This window comes from Rhea americana, unplaced genomic scaffold, assembly GCF_003343005.1.
Source record: "Rhea americana isolate MKP2758 unplaced genomic scaffold, rheAme1 scaffold_40, whole genome shotgun sequence".
Lineage (NCBI taxonomy): Eukaryota > Metazoa > Chordata > Aves > Rheiformes > Rheidae > Rhea > Rhea americana.
Window position 1 is genome coordinate 2,204,698 of NW_028186535.1, and position 17,403 is coordinate 2,222,100.

The 17,403-nt window shown below is 40.4% G+C and overlaps 1 protein-coding gene across 2 annotated transcripts in view; it reads right to left on the reverse strand.

The window, feature by feature from the left end:
- Window positions 1–17,403, reverse strand: part of PAG1 (phosphoprotein membrane anchor with glycosphingolipid microdomains 1) — a 106,997-nt gene that overhangs the window by 77,454 nt on the left and 12,140 nt on the right. The window contains exon 2 of one of the 2 annotated variants that reach the window (XM_085314323.1): window positions 3,775–3,834. The exons of the other annotated variant lie outside the window; for it this stretch is intronic. The gene's annotated coding sequence lies outside the window, so the exon portion shown is untranslated. The remainder of the gene's footprint in view (window positions 1–3,774; window positions 3,835–17,403) is intronic. 2 annotated transcript variants of the gene reach the window in all.

A 17,403-nucleotide genomic window follows, 5' to 3' on the forward strand; every position in this document is an offset into this window, starting at 1 on the left:
TGAGAACCTTTTCTCCTCCGAGAGGAAACAGTTTCATTTTGGTGATAGCTGCAGCCTAATCAGGGCTGTCGACTGGCAGATTTGTACTCAGATTCCAGCTAATCTCAACAAAGAGTAATGAGGTTACACAAGGCAATTACAGTTCAGCACAGCAGAAGTATGCAAGGAACTGCGAGACAGCACGCTGCCAACACACTTGTGGTTTGTGTCACGGAGTAAGAGATAAACAACCCGAATGCATGGTACATAAGCAGCACATAAAAACAAAAACGTGGTTTAAATTATAGGACACATTTAAAGAGGTTGTCAGCAGAACTGTGAAACTCATTTTGGCAACTCTAGAAGAAAAAAATACRTTTCCTCTTACAATGTAAAAGCTGTAGTTTGTGCATCTTGTCATGAATAACACAGGTTTCCAAAGTATTTAATACCTTGAATATTTAGCCTGAAATAATATGACTGTTGTTTTCCAGGACAGWAATTTAAGCAGTACAGTGAACCAAAGTTCAGAGGCACCTGGAAGATCCTAAATTCAAGATTCTAAATTCTTTGATTACATCAAGGCAAAACTGAACCAAAAATGAGGCCCAGTTTTGTAGAAGTCCTCTTATATTATAATATGTGATATGCAAAAACTGCTACCAGATGTCCCTCTTCCTTTCCCTTCTGTTTTGGGCATCACATAAAGACAGCATAATTAGATAATCAAATACAGGACGAATAGCAAGACTGAAACTTTTCTGTTTGGTTATGCAGTTTTAAAGATACATAATATCTGATGCATATTGTCAGAAATAGTTTTATGCTATTTTAAATGAATAATTGTGCTTCCTAAAAACTCTTCCTGGCTGTAATTGGAGACTTAAAAGGAGGGGGGGAAAAAAAAGTCAAGCTGGAAGCTAGATGTAGTTAGGCACCTGTGATGAATCTTCTTCCATGACCTCAACCTTGATGTAACAGARCCACACTAACGTGGCGAGGCGAAACCCTTCAGCTAAATACAATACCCAGAAACTGCAGTGCTTTGCGGTGTGATTTCACATTAAGAAGTTCTCAGCAGGCAGCATAGCTGATTTAAAGAGTCCACTTTAATCCACCAACCTCCTTTATCACTAGCCACACTTGCTTCCTCTCCCACTCCCAGCCAGAAGTTACTTCTTTCAGGCACTCTATGAACCACATCTTTCAAGAAACCTTATATATATATATACACACATATATATGTATATATGCATGTGTGTGTGTGTATATATATATATATATATACACGCATACACACACTCAAAAATCTCACATTGCCAAGGGTATAGTTTGACATTACTGCTCCAGCAACAAAGCTGGTTGAAAGGATCCTGTCTTCACCTCTCAGCCTTACTTGAAGCAAAACAGCTGTTTCTGGGGTTGTACTATAAATGGGATCAGAGAAGTAAATCCAGATTTTTAAAAGACAYTAAAACACCAATCAATCTACCTTTTTTTTCTTTTATTTTTTTGGGGAGGCTAGGTTTGATTTTTTTCAGCTCAAAGATTAACAACTTTTTGAACTGGAAGGAAAATTCACCAGATCTGTGCACAGCTGTGCTCAGACAACCCTAGTTTTCTAATGCTAACATGGTTTTAGATGGAGTGACAGACAACCTTTTCACTATTCTTAATCTTCCTGTGCAAGAGTCCAAGTCCCTTAGTGCACTCAGCAGAGTCATCAATGCTTTTTACTGCCAAATAGAATTTCCAAACTGTATCCAATAGGAAAAAACCACACACACACACACACACACACACACACACACACACCTTTTAGAAGCACTTCATTTCCAGATCAGAGTATCTTCTACAGAGAACTGGAAGCCTAGAACTAAAATGCTGCATCTTTGCCGCAGTTAAAGATCACCATCACAATTCTCTGGGTTCTGCACATTAAGATTCTTAAGGTATGTGTGAGATAAAAACTGATTTTATGAATTTCATCTTTACCATGTCTGGTCAAGCTCACCCATTTCTACTTCCATTTTAAAGACAACCACTAYCAAGAAGGAATACTTTCCATTCATCTTAGATCCCTTACATTCATGGGCTCAACACCTAGGATTGAGACATTGCTGTGCTATGTACTGGTAACAAAAAGAGATTGTTGAGAGAGGGACTAGGAGTATATTCACAGAAGCTCAACCAACTGGTCACTGCAGCTTAGGAGGAACCTAGYCAGACAAGTTGTGGGAACTGAGTACGTGCTCTCAGCTTTTGCAAAATCAAAGTTAAGCCCATTAGCTCATTTGAGCAAATGTAATTTCACTCAAGAAAAGCTAAGAACATGCACAAGATCAGTTATCATTAGGTGGTTATCTTGAAACTTGTGGTCTTATCAACATACCATAAGTAAAGAACATCTGTTTGGTATGCATTAGAAAAGCATGCATTCCTCAGAAYGTTTCAAGGGTATCAATGTGCTAAAAAGGGACTTGAAATCTCAAATTTCTCAAATAAGCCACAGATTGAGCGTATTACATACAGCCAAATAAACTACATAAGTCAACACCTCATACCAAGAAAGGGTTGAACTCCCCATTCGTTACTAGTTTGCTTTAACAGATCTATTTGAGAAAAAATTCTCAAATATGGGAAATCGTTCAGCTGACTAGCCATGAAGYTGAAGTAGCAACACCAGCATTCACAAACACAGTTCGCTAGCTTAAGTAAAAGAACAACCCACTATCACCAAGAAAAGCTACTATTGTGTTGAAGAAGGTAACTCAAAGACTAGCAATAAGCCTGCAGGTCACTAAGCTGCCCTCTGCCATCATGGCTCCCCAAAATAAAAGGGTCCCTTTTTTTCTGAATTCAGTTCAGTTCCAAAAAAACAGTGAAAGAGCAGATGACTACAAAGCTAAGGAGACCAGATCATACTCTTCAGATCTATTCCTTACCTTGCAATTATGAAGAACCAGAAGTAGACCTTTAGCTTTTAGCCCACTAACCACTAGACTTACATTTTAGTCTGGTACCACATGATCACTTACTGGAAACAGCCATACAACAAAGGCCAGAATACTCAGAATAAAAAAATGACTGCAGTATTTGAAAAATTACCATCTGCTAGCTGTTGAGAGGTGTTAATTATTTTAACAGAAACCCAATATAAACCTGATGCTGCTCAAATCTTTACTCAGATCTAACTGCAGCTCCAGTATAGGAATGAAGGCAGTACCAGCTTTATCCACCCTACATACTAGAGACTGGATCCCACTGCTCTCCATGCAGAGGTATCAAACAGGCTTTGCAGACTGCACGCCCAGACAAGCTTCCTAACCACAGTATTCTCCTGCGTTCCCTCCACGGTGGGATAGCTTTGTCTTTTCAATACGAACCCCTGCTTGCCTATTTCATTATATATTTTCTGTCTCTGCACGTGGAAACCATATTTGCTATGTTTTCAAAACAAGTTTCGAAATGAGCAAATGCACTGTACAGGTCTGTGGCATCTCCAGCAAGCAGAAAACAAGGGCAGTGCCAAAAGATGCAGTGCAGGTAAAGAAAGCCTTTCTGAGTAACCATGTGAAAACACCCATCTGTACTGGCTGTTTAACACATGAAAATAACCACCTCGTTTTCAAAACGTATCACATCTTTATTATTTATATATGCTACATGTAAATGTCGCTACTCAGTTCAGTGCTTAGAACTGGCACCTTCATAAATTACAAGCATCTTCATAAAATAGAAGTAAAGCCAAGCTGACCACTAGAGGAAACAAAAAGCAGTCTCATAAATACTTACTTTACAGTCTCTGTAGAGCTTGATGTTGAAGTGAATTATAGTATTGACAAATGTTTCCTCCTAGCCCCMAAAAAAGAGAGAAAAAAGAAAATCACAATTCTGAACATGAGTTCAATTATGCCATACTAAAAGACTATAATAATCAATATACATTATCTCCTGTTTTTTTTTCAAATTTAAAGTCATATACAGAGTGAAACTATTTCTAGAAAAAGTTTCCTTTCTAGAATTTATTTAAAACACCTTAGAGTAACTAACACACTTTTTAAACYCCCTCTTTTTATTTCTTTACTATCTTCTGGCTTTCAAAGATCTGACAAAGAAATCAGGCTGATAAATTTGAAGTTTTTATTCTGTCATATATATAAAGTGCCCAGTGATATGAATTTCATAAATCAAATTAGAGACTCCTATAGGTAAAGTTAAGGTAGTTTATAGACACGCAGTGCCAGTGTCTGCAGTGAGACTTGCACAAGCACCTCTTGGGTTTTTTGCACAGAACCTCATTCTAGGTTTAGTATCTAAAGAAACAGAATCCAAATCAGTCAAGAGAGATTTACTAGGGACACAGAGAGCAATAGAGGTTGTAAGCTTTCCACTAGCACCAGCTTTGCAATGCATATTTTCAGTTACGGCATAATGGAGCGGCCATCTGGTTGCAATCAGCTCTGCAATGCCTCCATAATAAAAATGTCAAACATCTCAGCCTAATTTCCTTTCCATGGGCTACATGAAAAAATTAACTAACTTGCTTTGTAAATTGACTTAGCTAGAAGAAAGTATCTTCCTTTCCCTAGCTGCTTATACCAGCTTAAAAAGGTTTTACATCTTTAGCTTTATTGATTTGTTACAATAATTTAAGACAAGCTTAAACAAAAGTTAGAGGATGCCTACAGTAGGTGATTATATGAATTCATTTAAATCATTTTCTGAACTAATTTAGTTAAAAAATACAAGCCAACTCTTCACATAAACAAGGCTTTACGGTACTAGCCAGTAGATTAGAAAAGACAGCTACTGCCAAAGTAAGAAGAAATAGGTGTAAAATATACTAGTTCTGAAGGAATGTGCCATTTCTTCTACACCATCAATTTCCAGAAGAGATTTGGGTTTCTAAAGCAGCCTAAAAGAATCAGGGATACTGTCAGACTACCGTCTGCTTGTTCAGACCACAAAAGGATACACTGGTTCCATTACTTTCTTTTGATGTCAGCCCAAATTACAGCCAGTGCACATTAGTGCACACTACAGTTCAAAACTTTTTGGACAAATACAGTTTTGTTTTGTTTGGAAGCATTACCTAGTTGCTTTGCTAGCTCAGCCCCCCCCCCACTACTAGTGCTTTCTATTAAAAATAATGCAGTGCAAGCTATTACAGGACTGTTGCTTAGTTACATTCCCAGTTATTACACTGCTGGCCTTACATATCCAGTGTCAAGGTCAAAGCAATTGCTTCTTTACTTTAACGATGAAGTATCCTGTTTATGAAAATGTTACGTGTTTCCCACTTGGTAAAATATTGCATAGTTCAGTCAATCATTGCTGGCTAGTACTACRGACAGACAAAGCGTGAGAAAACGGCCTGCAGCGTTATTTTTTATCTCCACCCATAATACCAACCGCCTCACAGGGACGCTCAGGCAGTTAAGATTTCCCTTCCTTCTTTCCAATAGCCAGGTAAACTTGGCAGAAATTTATTACCTGAACATTTATTCTTCTTCTTACCCAATCACAAACATAAGTAAAGTGACTGTTTTTAGAGAAACGCACATTCCCCAAACAGTGTTGTGGGAAAAGCTAAAGCAAAGAAGGGATTTCCATGTTAGTTTTAAGCACAAGAAGTTTTTGGTTCCTCTTTGCCTGTGAGGGCTACTGCTCCACTGCAAGGACTGTGATTCTGCATGGGCTGCTCTTCGCTGCTGAATATTTCATAGCCTCTGAGAAACGCAGCTGCAATCAACTTGTAAATAATGAAATGGGCAGTGATAATACAGCAGAGGTAAAGCATGCAATTAGAAGGCATCGTGCTGTGGCTGCTTCTGCAGGAGAGCCATAACGGTTTACCAAATTATTTGATAGAATAGTAATGCTATCAACTGTGAAAGCAAATAAGTGGTATGCCAGAAAAAAAAAAAAAAAAAAAAAATCAGAAAGCATGCTTAAAGGAACCACATTCCACACAGGAACTCTGCTAACTGTACTAATCGCATGCTTCGTTACACACATCCACACTAGAAGTACCAGTAGAAAAGTAAGTTTACAAAAGTTACTTAAGGCAGGAAAAGTTTTACAAATATTACCACAAAACAAAGAAATTATTTACTGCCTTTTAACTATTTTAATTTCAGTTGAAGTTTGCAGGATAACCTAACCAATGTCCTAACTTCCTTCTAACAGAATTTTGAGGTTTGACATTTAAACCCCCAAATGTTTACAATCTAAAGCCATATTGTTCAGCCTTGGCAAGATGAGAAAGACTGTGAAAGGCAAGCAGTGACACTACTGTAACGGCATTTCCTGACCATACGACCTAAGGTGTGGTTAAGAGTTTCATGTTGAGACACAGGAATGCACAAGGGAGGAAATGAAGCAGGTGATAATCTGGTGACAAATATTAAGGTGCACCTGAGAATTACACAGGGAAGCTTCTTCATTTCACTTGAGGAACTCCCCTCCAAAATCTGACTGTCCCTTAGACACAAGCTGCCCCAGSTTTCTGAGGAACAAAGTGTCACAGATAAAGCTACAGAAGTTGCATGGGAGAAGGGGCAAATTCATACCCAAAGAGCCATACGGGTGGCAGTGACTCTTCCTATGTGAGCAGCTTTCCCCAAGAACAAAGATGACTTCTAGACACCTCTGCTCCTTCCGGAGCCTACCCACACGACCGGGCCAAGCACAGAGCATGTCTGCCTTTGCAGCCGTTCTCTGGCATGCTCTTGTCTCTATTCACTCGGACAGAGGTGTTGCTCAGACCATTACGTCTCCACCCCATACTGTAACGACTGGCATGGGTAAACTGGGAAAAGCGTGGTCTGTGTGTAAGAAAGGGCTGGCTTAAGAGGTTTCCTCCCAACCTCCTCTGAGCAAAGGGCACTGCAACTGAGGCAGATAAGCTCACTGGCATGGCTTTGGGCAACCTCATGGCCTTTTGTGCATCATTAGCACACTTAATATCATTATGGCATAGCCAGTTTCTAGATTGTAAAATATCAATTGCATTTCAAGTGACTCTACAGGGATGTTTGTCTGTGAGGAAAAGGAGAGGAGAAACAAGCATAGGCTAAAGAATAAATATCAGTCTACCATAAATACCAGTCTCCAGTCTAACCTACTGGCAATACAGGAATCCCCAAGGAGGAGATGCTGCAGGGGAACTAGACTGCCTCCTCCCAGGTACTCACCTGCACTGCATCAGCTGAGCTACAAGACCCGAATATGCCCCAGTGCAGAAAAGGGAAGAGACTGCCTTCCCCATCACACATTTCCCCAGGGCACCAGAGGAAACTCCACTGAACCCCAACTCCCAGCACTGCATGGTCCTTTCTCGTTCTCTCTCCAAGCAAGCGAGTACCAAAATCCATAGCTGCCATCTGCCAGTTACACACATGTAACTCACTGAGGTGCTACACAATTAACTGATTTGGCTCTATTAGTTCATTTCTGACTCTCGGAGGAATTAGCTGAATGGCATTCCTACAAATTAAAGAAAGGTCTGGCTGCAAGAGTGCTGCTAGGTCTGCTTGCAATGCTGCACATGCGAAGAGAAGCCTTGACAAGAGCGAGAGATGCCTCAGTGGGATATTGCAAACACATGTGCAAGCAAAAGCGGAACAACAGTGGAAAACAAAATTGCTATGCTCTTCCAGGCAGAATCTCTACATTCAGGAAAGACTTCAATTAATCTTAACCTAATCACCTTTTACATGGTGCAAAAAGTATTTCATAGAAATAATGAAAAACCAAGCTGTTTTGTAAAAGACATATATGTTACTGTACATGAATGAAGACGATAAATACATTCTCTTCCTTCAGTTCCTTTGTATTCACTATGTTCTCTACATGGACACTCTGTATTTTTATTTCTTTCCTCACCAGCAACAGAAACTGGAGGGAAGGTGGATAGGTAGATAATATAGCCAAGAAAATCTGGCATATACATGTTCAATGCAGCAGGGGGAATTCAGCTATCTCACACATGCCAGAAGCATCACCTGTCACTCGGAAAGAGATGGGTGCCTCTGGGTGATGCTGCACTGTAGTAATTCCCATGCTTTGATAATCAAAAGACCCCTCCTGGTGTTATTTTCCATCTGTTGGACAAAAGGTCACACAGATAGACCTTCCAGCCAGATGGAGTCACCAAAAATTCTCTTCATGTATCAGAAAGCTCAGCCATGATTGAGACRCACACTCATTCATATTCTCCTGCTCACTCTCCTCCACATACCCAAAGATAAATTACTCACACAAACTCAAATTTTAGGCTTTTTTTAAGAGACTCTAAATGACACAGAAAAATCTTATGTAGCTCTTTCTTAAAAAATTTTCCTGACATAAAAATATTTTTATTTTATTTTATTTTTACTCTCTGGGTAAAATGTATCTTCCTTGTAGTATCTGGGAGAAGCACAACAGGAAGGACAGAGCCTGTATGATATAATATGGTGGAACTGCTCTGAAAGTTCACCCATTAAAAAACTAGAGAACTATTTCCAACAGTTACGAATTTTGTGCGGTATTATTAACTCTTTCCCTTATATTCTAGAATAGCTATAATTTCTATAATAACAATATCTATATTATCTACAATAGCTATAATAAATTAATCTATATTTCCCAGATTCTTCTATAAAATGGGAAGCCCTGCAGTGACACAGGCTACTGTAATTTCTGAGGAGCCATTTTTTCTTGTTTTATTTTTACAGAGATCTAAAACTGGAGCAAGGATAGTCCCCCCCTAAAAAGAGGAAACTCAGCAAAAGAACTGCAGACCACAAAAACCAACAACACACAGTCCTACCATCAAGAGACTCCCAGTCAATGCCTCGCTCCAAAGTGGGACTCTCACTCCCATAGGCAGGCAGAAGCCAGCTGCTCGCGCAGSTCCTTCTCCTGCGACCACTGACTCTACTGGGAGCCCTGTAAAATTTGCAATGACATATTAAATCTTCCCAAGACTAAGTAGTTGCCAATATGTTGAAAAAAGGACTTGAAAGACTATATTGGCTTTTCCTGATGATAATAACCAGAGGTGAGGCTGGCGGCTGCACTGTTTATTAAAGCTGTCTGCCATTTCCCTGTTTTGGAAGCATTTTGAACTGTTTTATTATATGCAGCCTCATGCTGAATTTCATTTTGGATCTCTCCATTAAAATGATTAATGCATTGCTGAAAATGGGTCTGCCCATTTTCACTGCCCCGGTTAAAAAGTGTTGTCAACTTCTTTTTTGAGAAACATTATATAATATCTCCATGCTTTAAAGCAGGGACTTGACATGACCTAGGAAGACACTTCATGTCAGAGAGATGCTTTTCATTGCTTTTTGAAATGGCAAAGGTACAATCCTGCGAAACAAGAACAAGAGCCAACGGGAGAACAGTAAGGAAAAGAGGGGAAAATTGGGGCTGAGAGATGTGTGGGGAAGATGATAGATGAGAATATGCCAAGAAATTTGGCTGGGGAGCAGGGAGGAGAGTAGTTAGGGAAGAAGGATACGCAAGTTGGTTAATCTAGGCAAAAGCTAAGGAGAAGCATGGATGAAAAAGAGTGAGGCTGGGAACTATTCAGATGAGATCAGGGATGAGATCCATCCAACTTGCAGCTGGTGCAAGGGGGGACTGGCACTGACTCAGAGCGAAGTCAAGGAGCAAAGAGGCAATAACAGAGACCTGAGAGGTTGAATGAGAAACTGGTAACACATGGGAAACATGGAAAAGTAACATAAATTGCTTTTGAGGAAGAAGAGAGAATGCATGGACTGCCAAGATAGGGAAAGTGGTTGCACAGGGAAAATATACCTAGGAGAGAAGATGAAAAGAGGCAAGAATAAAGCCAGACAGTGATACTAGCTTAGCAAAAAAATCCCAGCAACATTGGAGTAGAAAGAAACAGGTCTAGACAAAAAAAGGAAAGGTCAGAAAAAATCACGTTTTGACAGAAATGTGCAGAAGACAAACAGCTCTGTTGCTGTTAACGATGCTATAGCCATCATTAAATGGCTATATACCTATTATATATACATATACATTAGCTGTAGATTTTGCTCAGTTTGCCCTTTTTTGACATGCCGATGGCTTGCGAGTCTCCCCATGGAAAACCAGACAGGCCTGCAGCACAATCCCTCCTGCTGCCTGTGGCCAGAGGCTCTGAAGAGCCAGGACAGCCAGGCAAGGTGCCGATGCCTCCTCGCTTTGCATGGCTTCTTTCCCTGGCTTCTGCAAGCTGGAAGAAGCAGCAAGGATGTGCGGTAGCTCCCTTTTAACATCACACCCAGAAGATGCCCCTGCAGAAACATCATGCTGTCAGAGAAGAGGCAGAGAGGCAARAAGAGACACACACAGTATCTGAGAGCTCCTGGGTCCATGACTGTAGACAAGGCCTTAATTATTTCCCTGGTAATTGATAAGTACACAACCAGCCCCTTCATGTTGTATTCTCATTGTGCATTTTAATTTTAATTCATGCAACTGGCATACAGAGCCCAAGAAAAATGGCTGTGAGATTTATTTCTTTGTTGAAAAAACCAAAGAAGTGGTGCTGCCGAGAGCTGCTGTTGCAGATGCATCAGGCTAAAATACTGCACTGAAAACCTGCCACATGACCCAGTACAGAAGTAGTTTTTGAAGTTACTCAGAAATAGATGGCAACAGCAGCCTCTTCAGCTACTGCAATCACGAGCATGGAGAATTTGCCCAACGCAATCATTCCAACAAAGTCTGATATCATATAACCAGTTAGAACAAATTCAAGGGATGATCACGGGAGAAAAAGGGAGATAGGGAAAGCAAGAGAATACGCAGAAATCTTCTAGTCAGTCAAAAACATAAAAGCTGATTTCCTAGTTTTCAATCTCTCCTTTTCATAACCTATTAACTAAAGGTTAACTGGTGTTCAAATTACCTTTAAAGTTTCAGGCAACAAATTTTCACTCCTCACCTTAGCTAGAGAATTCATCCCGTTACAGATGCTGAAACTTATAATACAATCATGTATTTGGCACCAGTTTACTATTTATAACTTGAAATAAGTGCAGGAGCACTTGAGCCTCACCTCTCACTCAGATCACTGATCAGCATAAAACATACACTATTAATATAACATCTACTTTATGTGTTTTCAGAATAAACTGAACAGAATAAGCTTATAAAAGCCTTCTCTGAAAATTCCCCCCACGTCCTGCAGAGTCTTCTGCAATAATGATGTTCACAGCTCTCGAGCCAAACAAAGAAGAGATGTTCCTGTCTCCGATCTCCAAAAAGTGCTCTGCGGCATTATCCTGGTAAATTCAAGCTACTCCTTACCTGCAGGCTACACTGCTTTCTTCTGAAACAGAGGAAAAAAACAAATCAAAAGCTTTGGTAATTTTAGGAGTGTTTTGTATTAACTAGGGATTAGATGATCTGCCACATATTGGAACACTGCTGCCACAGCCTCTTAACACTTTTTGCTTTTTTTTCCTTGGTTATCTAAAGGCTGACTTTTCCTACCCTCAGACTGCTCCTTTGCCTACACAGTCTCAGTGTGATGGTAATAAGGATAAAAGACTAAAGCCCTCTGCGTTCTTCTGAAGATATCTCCCATAGCCAATGCATTTTAGAAGAAAATAAACACATAAAAAAACTCTCTTCATCACAGAGGAATCCATGGGTTGYGAATAATTCTTCTAAAAGTGAGATACAGCAAGGCATATCTAATAAAACAGCTAGTGGTATAAAAGCAAAAGTGCTCTCTTCCCATCAGTCTAGACCCAGCTGCAATGAACCAAGTGTATATGATATATTAAAGAACATTTTCCAAACCCAATTCTCTCTACCTTCTTTCTAATGGCACGGCACAGGCCAGAGCTAAGCTGCCCTTGGAATGCAGAGCACAGCAGATTAACGTCGCGTGCTACAATCTTAGCAGACTTGAGTTTAATCAAGCAGCACAGTTCAGAACCAGTTCAAAAAAAGGCATCTCACGAAGAAAATACCCTGCATCTCAGCCACAGAGAGCTTGCTTCAGGAAATCTGCAGACAAAGCTGAAAAATGTAGCAACGTAAGAGGAGCAAAATTGGAGAGTAAGAACATTTACCTTTTATCTGAGAATGATTCATGAGACACCCATACAAAGTGTCAGGCAACAGCAAAGCAGTTCATCTACTATTGATAACCCAGCATTCCCAAGCCATCAATAGCTGTTTGAGTACTTCTAAAGTAAATTTAGCTTCATCTCTATTATTTTCTGTATTGAAAGACCTGGGACATATTCACGGATGTTTATGCGATGGCAGGAGAGCACAGTATTGTATGTTTTATTACACTACCACAGCAGAATCTTGTTCAGACACAGTTACTGTATAATTTCTGTCTCTCTAAAAGCTGGAAGGCAATCATTAGCATGTTGGATGTGGCAAGTTCGTATTATCTATCCGGTAATTATAGAAAGATGGAGAAGCCTTCAAAAAATACCCTCAAACTTCTACGTTTACTACACACCTGATCAAAATACTGTCATCATTACTTAAATTAGTACATCTTTCCCATAAGCCAATATTCTGAACACATTACTTTGGCAGTTGTATAAAATGCATTACTAATTATTAGAGGCCTTATGGACTGTATTTTACCTGCCCTTCCAACTTCAAAAATAAAAACGAAACAATGACAATCTGAGTGCAGCAGAACATTTCATTGACAGTGATGACAAGCTGGGCTACATGGCAATTTGTTGTTACTAGCCCAAACGAACACTGTGATGTGGCTCTAGTTTTTCAAAATATGTATACCATTAGTCAATGCTATTCGTAGTGCAGCAGTGTCAATAATATGCTAAATACGCACCAAAAGATAATCCCATCCTCCAGAGATTGCTGTATAAAAAGAGGGAAAGATGAGAGATGGAGGAGAGGGTTAGGACATACATATGCATACATATACCAAGTAATTGGGATGACTGGCCTGTGTCTCATTATCTCGTTTATTCACACTTATTGTCAGGTAAAGGAGAGACAAGGAGGTAATAGGAAGATCACAGAAGCTGGAAAAAGAAGGCTATAAAAAGAGATGGAAGAACAAAAATGAAAAACAAATAGAACAGGAAAATAAGGCCACAGAGGAGACTGGATAAACGAAGAGGTTCAGATAAAACCAGTAACCAGGAGGTAAAAATTATTCTGTGTGTACTAATGCATGGCTAGAAGCACTGGGACCTGGGTCACATTATGCAGGCTCTGCATTCCCCGGGTGCAGGGGCAGCTCAGGGTTCGTCACATCAGGGCACCACAACACAAACATGGGACCAGAAACCACACAGGCGTCATATGGAGCCTTCCTTCACTATTGACAGGGTAATAACACAACGGACCAAGGCTCACTCTGGCACCAGGTTTCCTTACCAAAGCACCGCTACATAGCATAGCMCAGGAGCACCGAGCACTGTGCAGAGGAACAACCTGGGCAAAGCAGTGGCAGAGCAAATAGACAAAACTAGACCTGGGGGGGGCTCTGGGCCAAATTACTAGGGTTTTGTTGCACTAGGTTCCTCAGGGTGGCCCACAACTGCTTTCCTCTCGGAATAATCTTGTTCCTCCACTATTTGAATGATGGAGAACCACTGYACTAGGTAAAGTGAACTGTCACAGTGAAGACCCAAATAGCAGTGCCAAAAACTAAAGATTTGTCTCAATGCCAGAGAAAAGAAAACAGAGACAACCCCAGCTGAAGAGTTTGAAGAGCCCTTCTGAGTCACTGTTAGAGTAGTTACCAGGCTTGCTTTTAAACAGGGCAAGATTTGGGTAGTGCCTGTCTTGCATTTTTCACAGCTTTCCCCATTCCTGCTGTTGCTCAGAACTTCTACAAGTGAGTTTGCATTTGAAAAGTGCTATGTCCCAAACCTATCGACTCAAAGGAAGTTTTAAAAAGAATAGAATTTAGTCAAAGTCACCGTATTGTTCAATGCCACCTTATCTCATAGGAACCAAATGCATCCTCCAATGTACCCTTGTTACTGATCTCTAACTATATTCAAGCTTTTTTAAAATTTAAAGGCAGCACAAAATACAGAAAAATATCCATGGGACAATGGCACAAAGTATGCACAAAAAGAGAGACCTGTGAGGTGGCTGTTTTAGTGCTTTAGTTATGCACAGAGGAGGTGGCACCTCACAGCAGGTCGTGTGTCCCTCTTCGAGCGACACCGGCTGAAACAGTGGGGATCCTTCTCTCTCTYTAGTATACACACCATGTTCATTAAGCCCATTGCCCTACACACATCCCCTGCCATCTTGGGGCTCGTGGCCAGCTCAGGGAAGGCAGGTACCTGGCTTTGGGAGCTGCTGGTGGCCCCAAAGCTCTTCAGGATGGAGCTGGAAGCACCCTTGGTGGGGACCTCCCTCCTGGGAGCACCCTCCAACCCTATCACCGTGGGAATTTGAAACGAAAGCCTTGGCTGAGCCAAAGATATCTGAAGAGCTATCACTCCATTTCCTAGAGCAAATCAAATAACCGTGCCTGCATGGTGCTTTCAGTCGTGCTAGTGCAGCTTTTGGCCTCAAGGGTCTCGCCCTTCTCCATTCCCGCTCCCCCTGCTCTTAGACCCACGGCACCCATTTCTTCCCACAAGGTGCCTGGACATGTCTCTGGGATTGTGGGAAAGCATGCCAGTAATTTGTATTAATACTGCAATACCCTTTCCATCATGTTCTAGTAAAAGGAGGACACAAACACGCTTGAACAATGGAAAAATACAATTCTCCCTCAGCCCCCCCTCAAGGAAACCTCAGAATAAGGTAAGGATATGAAGACTGCAATAAAAACACACAAACACATGCATACTGTTCAGCGTCATTCCAAAAACAACAGCAACAAACAAATAGATTCAATTACTGAGCCAGGCACTAACCCAATTCAACAGGATTGGTACATATGTTATAACAAGATGCTCTGGAGCTTCAGCCTGAACACATCTACATGAAGAAATCATGTTATGCAAATCCCTTTTCCACAAGTGATGGCCATACAAGAGAAGAGAAACGGTAGTGTACAGAGATTCATGATGCATGTCAGATGGGCAATTTAAAGTAAACCATACTGTTCAGTTATACAAGACATAAAACCTAGGGAGAAAGTATGTAGCTTCAAAATCATAAAYAATTTATAAATAATGCAGCCATCTCATGAACTATCCAAACAGATTACTTCCATCTTTTTTTCCTGCTGTTTTTCTCCACTTTCACAAATCAGAGAAGCTGATTTTGGAAGCAGTTTTTGGAGACAGGTATCTACCAAGAACGGGCCAGTTTTTGGCAAGGCTGGATTTGCACAATGAAGTTAGTTACAGGCTTGCAGACAGGACTGCCTGAGCTGATTGCAATGCCCACCCAGGTGGGAGGAAAGGAGAAAAAGTCGAAAGGCCTGAGCTGCAGCATGCTGAGGAGAGCAACTGTTTACCAGGAAGCTCTCACCTTCCCTTGAGTATCACCATCAGTCTTGTTCAAAATCACTGCTACTCTAACCGTTAAACTAAATTCCCATTTTTCTAATGTCCTCTCAGCTGCCTGATGATCCAGCAGGCCGCCGGCACTGTTACAGGTATCCACCTTTAGATACACATACAATTCTTCACTGATTTTTATGTTGCAGACTCTTTGCTCTTCAAAGTCCTTTGCAGAGTTTCAAGTTCACTTTGTATTTGATTCACCACAGCCTGGCTTCATTAGGGGCAGATATCCATATAGATATCAAGGATAGCTTTATAATACAGACCTTTTCTGAAACTCTGAAGAATTTCAGAGACGTTCGGACTAGGCGTGTGTTTTTCATTGTACAGCAAATGGTTTAGTTTTCCTAAAGGTAACATGAGTATAATTCGTGAAATCATTGCTCATATCACGTGTACAGTATCAGACAAACAAAACAAATGAAATTCACAACAAAAGAATAAATCTGCTTTATTTTCCAATTAGTTTTGCAAATTACCATCACTGCTTCTTATCAACTAGCTGCAATTCAAGTATCAAAATATCAAAATAAGTCTTCTCAGTTGTAGGAGTTTAGCATTTTTCAGATGAGCAAAACAGAAAAAATAACATCATATATATATAAAAGAGTAAATAGAGCACCTAMTGTCATTTTACACTTGCAATCACCTTTCTGCACAGAGGCATTTGTATGCATAATCCCTTGGAAACCACAACAGCATAAGAACATGTAAATTCCAAATTATTAAGAAATCTGCATTCTCAGCCCTCTTGGAAATCTTTTCAACAGCCATTGCTCCTGCACACTCTGGCTGTCAACCTCTGCAGTGTTCAGTTTAAGAATGAGATTTATTTCTTAACCTTCCTAAACATGTTAAAAAAGAATTAAAGTTCCATATGAACTTCAATCCTGCTAAGCATTTTTCCTTCCCACAACACAGACTTTCTGTACCAAAACTAGAGAACAAAATCTGTTTTCCATAGGAAAGAATATCTGTCTCTCCTTTAGTTAAACTTTTTYTTACCCAAGACTATATTGAAATTTGGAATTTAAACTGTATCTAAGCTCAAGTGCATGCCTCTACTTTGGGGACAACCCATGTGAAGGCTTAGATTTCATCACGTTTTAAAACGGCAACTCTCCTTCACTAAAATCAAATGACTTGAATTAAGACTGCTCCTCTCTCACCTCGGAAAGTTTTCTCCCTGACCTGCAAAGCCTCCTACAATCTCCAAGGATCACACTAGAGGCAACAGCACTCATGCAGAGCAGACATCACCAATGTATCCAGGACTGATGTCTTTGCGAATTTTAAAAATCACGAATAGGGAATAAATTGATATAAAAAATGCTTCAGTCTTTATTCTACGAATGGAGAGTCAGGGGAAAAAAATAAATTGGGCATCATTAGTCAAAGGATAACTCTACTGTTTCTGCCCTATGACAAAGATTAAAGCTATGCCTGTAATTAATGCAAAATTAGCTCGCAAAACAAAATAAGAAAGCTAAGGTTACCGAGAACAGCTACGTTGCTCCCACTTGCATATAAAGCAGTGTGTTTTGTACGTGCTGTTTCTAGACTGCTGTTAACTTTGTCAGAAGGAAGAAACGCACACAGTGGCACACTTCTGTGTTTTACAACAAACATGCTCTTTGTAGGTTTGCAGTGATAAAAGCCTCCTGCCTCGAATCTCGGGTATGATACGGCGCAAGGCCTGTTAGGGAGACAGCTGAGCTCGCCTCTAGTTTGTTACTCCGTGAAGACAAATGCGACACAACGCTCGTTACACGTGCTGCAAAAACAGCTCGCAGGAACTGGGCTTTAACGAAAGGGAAATACTTACAAAAAGCAAGGCAAGAGACTTGCACAATAAACGTTATTTCTCCAACACTTGCAGATCCAAATACTCTACGAAGATGCTCAGAGGGCTGGAGCACCTGCCCTA